The following is a 12,689-nucleotide window of genomic DNA, read 5'->3' on the forward strand; positions in this document are numbered from 1 at the left end:
CTCAGAGTGGGATTACACCTGCAATGTGAATTTCAGACCCCTCCATGATTTCTAAGTGGGAGAACTTGCAAAATCGCAGGGTGTTCAAACACTTCTGTTCCTCACTGTATCCCTCTGTTAGCACTTTTGACTGCGGCATGAAAAGTGTTAAACCGCTCAGATCCGCACTCCTGACGGTCCAGGCTGTTAGAGCAGGGCTGCTGCTCTCATGTGAGAGCTGGGCCCTCACTGCACAGGGGACCCATACAGCGCTTAGACTGGGCCACAGTAAAAAAAAGATCCTTTAGTGACCGACGTAAAAACATGTATGGGTGGTCACTAAGGGCTTAAATTAGGCTTGAGCGAATCGAGCTTTGGATCATAGATTTGTTCAAACACTTCGTTTTAGAATCATGTACGGAGACCTATCTCCGTACAGCATTAAAATGTATTGCCCCCTGACTTGAGCATGAACTGCTCCGATGCTCAAGTCAGGGGGGCTGCTGGGGTGAAAATGAAGGTATGTCCGGGTTCAGCTCTGAACCCGGATAACCCCTTTAACTATCTCTTCATGATAAATGCCACGTACTGAAGTGAGAAAACCCCTTTAAGGTCTAAATTGTATCATATAATGAAAAAAATAAGTTAAGGCCTAATATACAGGTAGGAACCAGACAGATAGTTTAGGCTACTTTCACATCTGTGCTTTCCCTTTCCGCTATTGAGATCCATCATAGGATTCATTGTCAATGGGGACTAAACTGAACGAAACAGAATGCTCCAAAATGCATTCTGTTCCGTTTGGTTGCGTCCCCATCTTGGACACAATAACACTGAAAGCAGCGTTTTTCTGTCCGCGATGTGGTGCGGAGCAAGACAGAACCATCATGACACACAATGTAAGTCAATGGTGGCAGATCCGTTTTCTCAGACACAAAAGAAAACTGATCCGTCCCTCATTGACTTACAATGGTTTTAAAGACGGATCCGTCTTGGCTATTTTAGAGATAATACAACCGGATCTGTTCAGAACGTATGCAGGCAGTTGTATTATTATGACGGAAGCGTTTTTGCTGATGCATGACGGATCCAGCAAAAACGCTGGTGTGAAAGTAGCCATACTAAGGAGTAACTTAGTAAGTTTATTAATGGACATTTATTTCCCAGATCAAAAAGAGGGACTTTGGTCTGAAAGAGGGACACTTGGGGGGCATGCCATAGAGGTGAGTGGAGAGGTGGCAGTGCATGCGCTGTGCCCTCTCCTCGGGTTTGAGGGGCCAGTTGGGGAGCAGCTTCTGTCTGACATTGGTGTCTTATCGGAAGGATATGCCATCAATGTATGGGATGAGTATAAAATTCACATTTTATTGTTACACAAATGTGCAAATCACATAGATTTTATAACTGTGTGTACATAAAAGAGCTTAACAAAAAATCAGAAGAAAGAGATCAGTGCATAAAGAGCCTCATGATGGCTTTCCACACAGCTGTCAGGTAGTGATGGGTCGTTCGTGACTGATCCGGTACAAAGAGCCGGAAGCACAGACAGGGCAGAGGGCAGGCACAGTGGCAGTCTGCAGAGAATAAATGAGCAGGAAAGGCAGGGTTTCTGCGAGACATCAGTGGCCCAGCCCTGCTACTCTCCTGATGATTAAGCAACAAGCATTAGATCACATTATACAAGAACTGGAGCATACCTCCCAATTTTTGAAAAACAGATATGTGCGCTACATCTAGCTTGCCACAGCAGTTTTTATCATACTAGATCACACCTCTGACTCAACCCAAAACATAACTATACACACCGTCCCCTTAATGCCCCCACATTAGGGTGGCCAGACGTCCGGTTTTAGGCCGGACAGTCCGGTTTTCAGGCTCCCTGTCCTCTGTCTGTCGCAGTGCCTGGACAGACACAGGGATGTCCTCCTTTTCAGTAGCTCATGCTCAGACAGCAGCATTGTGCTGTCTGAGTGTGAGCTGCAGCAACTGACTGAGGCTTCTCTCACCCCCCAGTCAGTCACTAAAGCCGCAGATATGGCTCCCTGTGGCTGACTGAGGGGGAGAGAAGCCCCCCGGCTGCCCCCGCTCACCTTCCATTCACAAAGTTCTTCCGTCTCCTCCCCCGTGTTATTCCCCCTTTGTACCAGCACACAGTAGTATTGCCCACATTGTGCCCCTCACAGTAGTAATGACCGCACTGTGTCCCTCACAGTCATTATGTACACATTGTGCCCTTTGCAGTAGTTATGGCCAGATATGTGCCCCTCACAGTAGTTATGGCCAGATATGTGCCCCCTCACAGTAGTTATGGCCAGACATGTGCCCCCTAACAGTAGCTATGGCCAGATACGTGCCCCCTCACAGTAGTTATGGCCCCCTTCAGAGGAAGTAAAAAAATAAAATAAAAACAGTAAATACTCACCTGGTTCCTCCGATGATCACAGCTCAGATGCAGGCACTCCCCAGCAGCAGGGAGGATGCATATCGCGCTTGATGTGTAGGAGGAGCAGAGGCTGATTCCCAGCCGGCACTCTCCTCCTACACAGTGCATATTGTGCTGCTGCTCCAGTGTGCCAACAGCTGAATGGTGGAGCGGGAAGCGGATGGCTACCTGCTTCACCATTACAATCAGCTGCCTCTGCGCCCCATGGATGCAGAGACAGCTGGAAGTGGGACAAGCCTCAGCCATTCCGGCGCGGTTGGGAGGTATGCACTATGATGTCATTATCGAGCCCTTCTCCTCCTCCTCTGTCCTTCAGAGAGAATCTTCAGCAAAACAGGGCAAATAATTACAGACAGAAGAACCAGATCAGCCCCTGTAAACTGAGGCATTTATGGGGTCATTTACTAAGACAGGCATTTTAGACACTGGTCTTAAAGGGGTTGCCTCATTTCAGTAAGTGGCATTTATCATGTAGAGAAAGTTAATACAAGTCACTTACTAATGTATTGTGATTGCCCATATTGCTTAATGGATACATTTTTCCATTACATTATACACTGCTCGTTTCCATGGTTACAGACCACCCTGCAATCCATCAGTGGTGGTCGTGCTTGCACAATATAGGAAAAAGCACCAGCCTAATGTGCGCTCCCATGGTCCCGGCCATCAGAGAGGCTGACGCTGTTTCCTATAGTGTGCAAGCACGACCACCACTGATGGATTGCAGGGTGGTCTGTAACCATGGAAATTAGAAATGTATAATGTGATGGAAAAATGAATCCAGCCAGCAAAGGAGGCCATATGGACAATCACAATACATTAGTAAGTGACTTGTATTAACTCTCTCTACATGATAAATGTAATTTGCTGAATTGAGACAACCCTTTTAATCTCCCTGCGCTTGAGGCGCCTAAAAGTCATTACTTAGGTGCATTCCCCACTGCCATACAACGGCTTCCCTGCCCACGCCGCAACCCATTTTTAGAACTGGAATACATGGCGTGGAAGGGGAAGAATCGTTAATTTCTAACGATAATTTGTTTTCCCTTAGTCCTAACAGCAGCACAGATGGGGTTAACCACCCCCCATGGACTGGTAGGATCAGCGGAATTTTTAATGAGCCCAAGTAATAAAACAATCAAATACTTAAGTCTCCCCTATAAGGGAGGGAATCACCCCCAGCCCACTGTGTTATAGCAAGAAGAAAACTAGCCTTACTAGGGTGGGATATTTGTGTGCTGCTGTTAGGACTAAGGAAAAACAAATTATTTTTAGAAATTAACGATTCCCCTACGTCCTACCAACAGCACAGATGGGGAGATAGCAAGAAGAAACCCTAGGGAGGGCCATCATGATTGGCAGAACCAAGTATGGTCTGCCCAAAGGCCAAGTATTCTAATCTGGCATACAATCTATAATGGGAGATGAATGTTGATTCAGAGCTCCAGGAGGCAGACTTGCAAATCATGTCGAGAGGAAGAAGACTCCTTTCGGCAAAAGAAGTAGCTATGGCCCTGGTAGAATGGGCCTTCACAAACCCCGGAGGGTCCAGAGATTGGGAAACAAAGGATTCCCTAATAGCCTCCTTAATCCATCAACTGATGGAAGGTTTAGATGCCTTTTAAACTTACCGGCAAACAGGATTAGAAGATTTTCATCTTTCCTGAACTCTTTTGATCTATCCAAATCGATCCGGAGGCATCTCCAGACGTCCAGAGGATGTCTAACATGTTCCACGGAGGAGGTAGAAGGTGTAGGAAGAACCGGGAGGGATATCACCTGGTTGATATTCTGGAATGAAGGAACTTTAGGCCTAAAGTACAGGAGAAATCTTAGAAGGACTCGGTCTTGCAAAAAGATGGTATAGGGCTCGTGTGCTGAGAGAGCTTGAAGCTTAGAGACCCTCTTGGCCGAAGTCACTGCAAGAAGAAAAACAAGTTTCCATGTGACGAACTTGAAATCCACCTCCTCCAAAGGCTCAAAGGGGAAAGATGCTAACCCCTTGAGAACTACTGATAAATCCCATTGAGGAATGGGTCTCAGTACTGTAGGCTTTAACCAGATCTGAGCAGAGGTGAGTGTCCCACGACACCAGGGTCTGCTGAGGGGGAAGACTCCAATACTGCCCTCGGCTCATCTAGGTGAGCTGGGTAAACCAGGATCTCTTCGGCCAAAACAGTATGATGGCTATCACCGAAGCCTGATCCTGACGGATTTTCATCAATACCCTCGGAATCCTGGAAAACGGAGGGAAGATGTAAGCCAGCCTGAACCTCCAGGATATTGACAGAGTATCTATCACCAGGGGGTTGTCTTTCCTGTAAAGGGAGCAAAACCTCTCTACCTTGGCGTTGAACCTTGTTGCCATAAGATCCACCTCTGGCACCCCACACTTGAGGACTATCTGCTTGAATATCTCCGGATGTAAAGACCACTCCACTGTTGGAAGACCGCTATCATATTGAGGGAGCCTCGAATGTGGATAGCAGATAAGTGGGAAAGGTTTGACTCTGCCCAATCCAGAATCACCCCGATCTCTGATAAGAGGGGAAGTGATCTTGTGCCTCCCTGCTTGTTGATGTAAAGCACCGCAGTCATACTGTCTGACTGGACTTTCACCGCTTTGCCCCGGATCTGAGGGGCGAAGTGAAGGAGGGCTAGCCTGATAGCTCGAATCTCACGGAGATTGGATGAGAGAAACTGCTCCTGAGGAGACCAGGTTCCGCGGACTGGAGAGTCGTTTAGGTGAGTGCCCCAGCCTACTTGGGACGCATCCGTTGTCAATATGATCCAGGTTGGCTGAGTCATAGACTTCCCGTCTGAAAGATGGGACCACCACCTGAGGGAATACCGAGTTCGCCAAGATAGGGGGCACAGGGAGTTTAGCCTGGCGGGGCTGCTATTCCATTTGAAGAGGACCTCCGACTGTAGAGGGCGTAGGTGCCAAAGAGCCCAAGGGACTGCTTCCGCAGACGCTGACATGAGTCCCAACATCTACATGAGGGTCCGAATTGGGACTCGTCGAGGAATGGATAGGAACTCTGCCGTGTTCTGTATTCGGGATCTTCTTTCTGGAGTCAACTGGAGAGACATCCCGATGGAGTCGATTATGAAACCTAGATACCTTACTGAAGTCGACGGGCTCATGTTCGACTTCTGCCAGTTGATGATCCAACCTAGGTGGAACAGAAAGGAGATTGCTACATGAAGATGGTGGGTTAGGACCGCTAGAGAAGATGCTTTTAAAAGCCAATCGTCCAGATAAGGAATGATGGTCAGTCCTTAAAGTCTTAAAGCCACCAGCACAGAAACCACCACCTTGGTGAAAGTGTGAGGGGCAGAAGAAATGCCAAGAAGGAAGGGCAACAAACTGAAGGTGTCTGATTACCCCCGAAACCTGGACCGCGATTCTGAGATATCTCCTGGAAGCAGGATTGAGAACGTGAACCACTGACCTGATGGTTTCCATACCAAACTTCACCTTCCTTATGTATCAATTGAAAAATCTCAGATCGATAATCATCCGGAGATCCCCTGACGTATTGTAAAAACTGGTGAGTAGATCCCCAAGCCCTGTTCCCCTGCCGGAACCTCCTCCAGAGCCCCCTTGTGGGTGTAATCCTGAATGTAAGCCTCCAGAACTGACTGCTTGGCAGCCTGTAAAAGCTTGGTCTTGATGAACCTGTCCGGCGGAAGAGAGATAAGATTGATGAAATACCCCTCGGAGATGACGTTCAGGACCCAGGGATCCGAAATCTCTCGGATCCAAATGTCCTTGAAGTGGGAGAGGCGACCCTCGACGGGAAGATGAGGCAGAGGAGTGGGGAAATTTTCTGGCTTGAAAGCAGCCAGAATGTCGTCACGAGACACCTTTTAATCCACGTCTGTCTGAATTTGGTTCATGCGAGTCCAGAGGAACGTAGAGACCTCAGTAGCAGCAATGGCTGTAGAAGCGGAAGCTGCGGCTGCCGTATAACCTCTCCTCAGAGTGCACTCTGCTCTCCTGTCAAGAGGATCCTGCAGACTAGACCCATCGTCTGCTGGGACCAGAGTGCGTTTGGACAACTTGGAAATAGCCACCTTAGGAATGGAACCCCACAATTCCACCAAGGATTTAGCCATCGGGAACATGGTTCTAAATTTCTAAGAAACTAAAGAGACCACAGAAGGTCTCTCCACAGGAGCAGAGTACTCCATAGGGGTCTGAGCAGGAAGCCTTTCATCAAGCAGGCTTACGACTCCCTTGATAGATGCATCCACATAGGTCTTCACCCATTGATTCATATCCTGCATCGTGGGTTCACTAGAAGGTTGGACCCTCGGACTGCAGCTGTCACACCTGGAGTAGGGACAGCTTTCCTCCAAAAGAGCGCTACAATCGTAGCAGGATAAATGTTTCCTCTTGGAAATCGCCTTTCTGCCTTCCGAATTCCGCGGAAAAGACATCACTGCGGGAAAAAAAGACAAATAAAAGATTTGTAAACTACCCTTAAAATGTTAAGAAAAAAAAGGTAAAAGGCAGACCGGCGGAAGCTGAAACTGAGGACCAGAAGAATAAAGCACCAATAAGTGGAGAAACACCAATTTATAGGGACTCTGGGAGCTAGCTTGAGAAGCATGTGCAGCCAGAGACCGAACTGGTGCACAATGCTTCCTTAAATAGGGGAGGGCCCAGAAACAAAGCCTCGCCCCTAGAGGGAAACCCAGATTTTATGACAAGACACGGAGGCTCCTATTGCATCAACTCTCTTTACTGATCTACCATAGCAGCAAAGAAAAAAACTGGTATTACATACAGAAAAACCATGGTAACCAACTCCTCCCCTCTATCCCAGTATATATAGGCACAGCCCTCTGGGATCCTCCTCTTTCTTTGCTGCTACCATGGCAGATAAGTACCTTGTCCTTTGTCATGTTTTGATTGTACCTTTGTGCATTGTCACATTTTGTTTCCTCCCCCATCTTTGGAGAGATTGCTTTTACTGTGTCTGGGATTGCTCCTAGTGTCAGTTTAGGGCTGCTATTCCACCCCTTTGCTGTCCTTCTCATTCTCGTTCCGTTTTCTGTACCCTTATTTTTTCCTGGCTTGGAGGTATTCTGCTCTCCCCCCTTTAGCCTGGTTTCGCCCCTACCTTTTTCTAGAGGCTCTCCTGTCTTTGGAATCCTCACGCCATCCTTTTTTGTATTCCGCCCGAGATCTCGCGATAGGCGGGATTTCAGGCGCCATCTTAGTTTTTCCTCACCATTAGTTCGGGATTCTCGCCGCCATTTTATTCAGTCACGTCCGTTTACACTGACTGTCACCACACTCGGCTGCATTCTGGTTGCCGCTTGCCTATTCGCCTCATTTCTTCTTGCCGGTGAGTAATTTTTCCCATCTACATTGCCCTTCTGACGCATTTTGCCAGGGCTCCCTCTCCTTACCTTGTGTTTCTGTTTTTTCCTTCCTCAGACGTCAGCACTCTGCATTTTGGTGGTGTGGGGTGAAATACTCCTGCCATCCTCATCTCATCATGTCTGTCAGTAGCACTCCTGCGGTCCCTACTCAGGACAATCCTACACCAATCGTTAGTCTCCCTTCCCTTGACAGAGTAGAGGATATTCCACCTCCAGAGGCTCATGCCACTCTGCTGAGGCGGATCCACTGAGAATGCATCCGCCTGCCAGCGTTCAGCCTCCGCTCCGCTCAGTGAGCGGACACCTGAACGCTGCTTGCAGTGTTCGGGTGTCCGCCTGGCCGTGCGGAGGCGAGCGGATCCGTCCACACTTACAATGTAAGTCAAGGGGACGGATCCGCTTGAAGATGACACTATATGGCTCAATCTTTAAGCGGATCCGTTCCCCATTGACTTTCAATGTAAAGTCTGAACGGATCCGCTCAGACAACTTTCACACTTAGAAAATTTTCTAAGTTTTAATGCAGACGCATCCGTTCTGAACGGATGCGAACGTCTGCATTATCGGAGCGGATCCGTCTGATGAAACATCAGATGGATCCGCTCCGAACGCAAGTGTGAAAGTAGCCTTAGTCGTTAGACCCACGCCCACTCCTTCAGAGAGACAGCCAGATGACCTGTTGGTAGATATGTTGGGGGAGCCGCTCTTTAACCCGGACGAACTCCACCACCCTCGTTCCGCGGAATGGCTTCCCGCCACACTCGTGGCCCAATACTTAGAAGTAGGGGTGCACCGAAATTTCGGCAGCCGAAAATATCGGCCGAAAATGTACCTAATCCATTTCGGCCGATATTGTTACATATCGGCCGAAAATATGGGGTGTGGGATTTGTCACCCACCATCTGCGGGCGGGCGGTTTACTGCATCTTTATTTCACCTTGACGCTCCAGTAAGAACTCTGCAGGCAGAGCGGAGGGCGGCGTAACGTCACTTACTCACGTGACACGCCTGCTCCGCCTCCTTCATTCATAAAGTGGGCGGAGCAGGTGCGTCACGTGAGTAAGTGACGTTACGCCACCCTCCGCTCTGCCTGCAGAGTTCTTACTGGAGCGTGACGATTGTAAGGTAAAATAAAGATGCAGTGAGTGATGCTGTGAGCAGCAGGGCCGGGGCTGTTATGGGTAGGGGGATCGGTCTATGGCACTGCTATGGGGAGGGGGGATCTGTGCACTGTTATGGGGAAAGGGATCTGTGCACTGTTATGGGGAAAGGGATCTGTGCACTGTTATGCCCATAACAGTGCACATATCCCCCCCCTCCATAACAGCGCCACCCACAGATCCCCCTCTCCATAACAGCGCCACCCACAGATCCCTCTCCATAACAGCGCCACCCACAGATCCCCCTCTCCATAACAGCGCCACCCACAGATCCCCCTCTCCATAACAGCGCCACCCACAGATCCCCCTCTACATAACAGCGCCACCCACAGATCCCCCTCTCCATAACAGCGCCACCCACAGATCCCCCTCTCCATAACAGCGCCACCCACAGATCCCCCTCTCCATAACAGCGCCACCCACAGATCCCCCTCTCCATAACAGCGCCACCCACAGATCCCCCTCTCCATAACAGAGCCACCCACAGATCCCCCTCTCCATAACAGCGCCAATCATTAAAAAAAAAGTATTTTAAAAGTATTTGGGCAAAAAGGCAGTTTCGGTTTCGGTTTTCGGTCAAGGGCATCCTGAATTTTCGGTTTCGGTTTCGGACCAGAATTTTCATTTCGGTGCACCCCTACTTAGAAGCCAAAATACGCGCTCCCCTCTCCAAAGAGTCGCGCAACAAATTATGCGCTGAATGTCCACGCCCCATTATACCCCATAAGATTTGTGATAAGCCCTCAGTCGATCCAAAAATGGTTCAATTTCTAGCCAAAACAGGTTTCAATCCTAAGAAAGGACTAGATTCGGCTCTTAAGGCGGTACAAGACAAACTGTTGGACATCACTGGCCCATTGGCAAAAATATTCGATTTGGCAGAGGCCGCCAAAGCAGAGGGCAAGCAGGTTGACCCTGTAGAACTGGGTGGATGGATCCAAAGAGCCATCTGCATTACGGGAAATGTTAACACCTCCCTAGCCATAGAAAGGCGCAAGGCGATTCTAATGAAGGTGGAGCCAAAATTGTCCAACCTGGCACTGTCTGAGGCGGGCAAAGAGGCCCAGGGCCTGCTGTTCGGTGAACCTTTCATCAAGGAGCTAGGCAGATATGTGGGCGCCTTTACAGCGCTAGACAAAGCGCAGTTATCAATGAAGAGGGTTTTCAATAACCGTTTCTCTAATAGGGCCGGCAGTTCCAGGGGCCGACTGTCCGGCCATTCCTACTCCCATTCCCGGGGTCCGGGAAGAGGCTCCTACACATACAGATCGTCCCTGCAGGATCAAAGACACCAGCCCTCCTCCTTTCCTTCACGAGGCGCTCCCGGACGATCCAGAGGCTTTAGGGGTGCTCCCAGCTCCAGACGACCATTCGGTAAGTCCAGCACGGTTTTTTCCTCCTCCTTTTTCGGTAGAGTGTGTCGGGGGCAGACTCCAGTATTTTTCCCATGTCTGGTCAGGGATCTCCTCCGACCCATGGATTCTAAATACCGTCAAGGGTTTTGTAATAGATTTAGTCGCCCACCCGGGGCTACTCCCTACCCCACCTCCTCCACATCCAACCTCTTCCCAACATCAGCTTCACTCAGAACTACTGGAGCTGTTCCAGAAAGGTGCTATAGAACGCGTTCCGGCGCATTCCGAAGGCGTCATCAGCACTATGTTTTTGGTACAAAAGAAGGGTGGCCAGATGCGCCCAGTTATCAACTTGAGACGCCCTCCATTCCCTAGTACCAACTATCGTCATTTCACAGATGGAGGGCCATCCACCTTCTGAATGATATGCTCATCCCTGAGGACTGGATGGTCAAGCTAGATCTCAGGACGCTTACCTGACAGTCCCCGTAGCCTTAGCTTCCAGAGACCTTCCTCCGCTTCCATTGGAACCTGCCAGATTTGCGTTTCACCTGCCTTCCATTTCGGTCTCTCCTCCGCCCCCTTGGTGCTTCACCAAGTAAATGAAGCCAGTGGTTGCATGGCTACGCAGCAGGGGGGTCCGCATGATAATATACTTGGACGATATTCTCATTATGGCACAAACCCCCCCATCTCCTGTTACATCACCTACGTATGTCCATCAACCTTATCTCAGCCTGGGTTTCATTATCAACCAGGAAAAGTCTGCCTCAGCCCCTCCACTTCGATAGAATTTCCAGGATTCAGAGTGGACTCTCGTCTCCCAGACCCTCTACCTTCCCTTGGCCAAGATTCATGCTATCCGCAAAGAACTGCGGCATGCCTTAGTATGTCCTCACCTCTCCCTTCGCCATCTGGCCCGGATTATCGGACTCCTAGCTGCGTCCATTCAAGCAATCTTCCCGGCCCCTCTCCACTATCGGGCTTTACAACGCCTGAAGATTGCCCACCTCCCGGGCGGGGGCCTCCTATGCCGACACCATTGTTCTAGACAAAGAGACACGAGACGAACTACTATGGTGGATCCAGAACCTCACGGTATGGAATGGCAAGGCGATCTTTTGTCCACAGCCAGACCTTATCATCGAGTCAGACGCCAGTTTACATGGCTGGGGTGCACACTGCAACGGGGGTCCCCGGGGGACCTTGGTCCCCGGAAACACGCCTCCCTATCAATGGCCCTAGAATTGCTGGCAGGGTCATTTGCGATTCGCAGTTTCGCCAATGGCACTATCAAGTCTTGTATCAGATTGCGGATGGACAACGTGACCGCGGTCCGATACATCAACGGCATGGGGGGAACACGCTCTTTCGGACCTACTTACCTAGCGAAGGATTTTGGGGAGTTTTGCCTAGCCTGAGGCATTATGGTAGTGGCGGAACATCTACCTGGCCTGCACAATACCATGGCGGACTGGAACTCACGTTATATTTCAGATTCCAGCGACTGGAGGCTAGACGAGCAGGTTTTCCTTGCATTATCATCTCACTGGGGTTCCCCTCCATAGATTTGTTTGCGACCCGCCTGAACACCCAGCTGCCCAGGTTCTTCAGCTGGCGGCCAGACCCTTTGGCGGAAAGCGGTAGACGCATTTCTCCAGGATTGGGGGATGCTCTGATGTACGCTTTCCCGCCTTTCTCCCTCATCCCACGGGTCCTTTTGCAGATTCAGTGTCAGATGTGGATTTGATCCTGATAATTCCCTTATGGAAGTCCCAGCCCTGGTTCCCGCAGTTACTGGATCTGCTGGTCGATTATCCCTTCCTTCTTCTGGATCACCTGTCACTCCTCCAGGGAGTCTCACCCCCTTCTTCAGACAGGTTCGTTACGTCTCCTCGCTTGCAGGATCTCGGAAGTTCCTGGAACGTCTCAGGAGTTTCGGACACACTACGTTCTTACTGGAGAGCGCATGGGCTCCAGGTACAAGACGGGCTTATAGATCCGCCTGGACTCTTGGTCTGGCTGGTGCGGCTCAAGCGGTTTGGATCCCTTTCAGGCGCCTGTGAGTTCGATATTATCCTTTTGTCTTCCTTGTATGACGAAGGTAAGGCTTATTGCACCATAAATGTGTATAGGTCAGCGATCTCGTCCAGACATAAGGGTTTCGAAGGCTGTCCTGCGGGACAACATCCCTTGTCCGGCACTTGCTTAGGGGGTCTCGTCTTTCCCGACCTCCCAGACCACGTTTTTCGTCCACTTGGGACATTTCTGTGGTTTTGAGACTCTTCTCGGACTGGCCGTTGAACTCACTGCTATGCCTAACGCCAATTGTCTGCTAAGCTAGTCACTCTGTTT

Source organism: Bufo bufo, chromosome 6 (assembly GCF_905171765.1).
Source record: "Bufo bufo chromosome 6, aBufBuf1.1, whole genome shotgun sequence".
In the NCBI taxonomy this organism is placed as follows: domain Eukaryota; kingdom Metazoa; phylum Chordata; class Amphibia; order Anura; family Bufonidae; genus Bufo; species Bufo bufo.